Here is an 899-nt window from a genome sequence, read left to right as displayed (position 1 = left end):
GGACACACACACAAGTGGACAGCTGGTGAACAGCCTGTCGAGGCAGCCTGAGGGATGGACAAACTGCTGTGGAGCGAGCAAGTTCTTCTCCTGGTTCCTCCAGCTCTGCAGGACTGTCCTGGGCACACCCCGGCCCCACGGAGCCCCGCTGCGGGGAGGAGGAAGAGGAGGAGTCGGCGGAGGCAGTGGGGAGAGGAAGCAGGCGGTGCAGGTCGTTGCGGCTGGGCAGGGAAATTCTAGGAAAACAAAATACCTCTAAAAGTGAGTGAGCGCTGCGTCCTTCTTCCTGGAAGGAGCTGTTAACTTCTGCCTCGTGTCCCTGCGCCGCCACCGAACTCTCCAAATGCGTAAATTCGGCGAGGGTCGCTAAAATCCGCGGGATTGCGACACACCTCGGCGCGCTGAGCGGAGCCATTCGCCTCCAAGGAACGGGAAAACCCCTGTGGGTGCGGGCTCCGCCTGCCAGGAAGGGGAACCGGGGGGACAGAGGGGACTGTCCTGGGTGCTGCTGGCTGCGCCGAGGCCGTGGCAGCCCCAGGGCTCTCCCAGGGCAGCGTTGCACAAGGGGCAGCGCTGCCTTGGGCAATACCCGGCACCCTCGGTGTTCCCGTGGTGCTGCCGGGCGCAGGGGCTCAGCCTGGTGCCCCCACTTGGTTTAGCACCCAAATTTGTCACCCAGAGGTGAGAGTGGGTGTGAGCAGGCGGACGGAGCATCCCCCGGAGCAGCCGGCACTGCTGGGATGCCGTGCACTCCCCACACCTCCACCTCCCTCCTTGCCAGGGTAGATTTTTGCCTCCCGCAGCTGGATTTGGGGTGCGAAACCCCCCGTGGGGGCACATGGGTGACACCCCTGTCCCCGCTGCCAGCCGCCCTCTTTTGCATTGGGGTTTCGGGGCAG

This window comes from Geospiza fortis, unplaced genomic scaffold (genome assembly GCF_000277835.1).
Source record: "Geospiza fortis unplaced genomic scaffold, GeoFor_1.0 scaffold224, whole genome shotgun sequence".
NCBI classification, from domain to species: domain Eukaryota; kingdom Metazoa; phylum Chordata; class Aves; order Passeriformes; family Thraupidae; genus Geospiza; species Geospiza fortis.
This window is presented reverse-complemented; position numbering follows the sequence as displayed.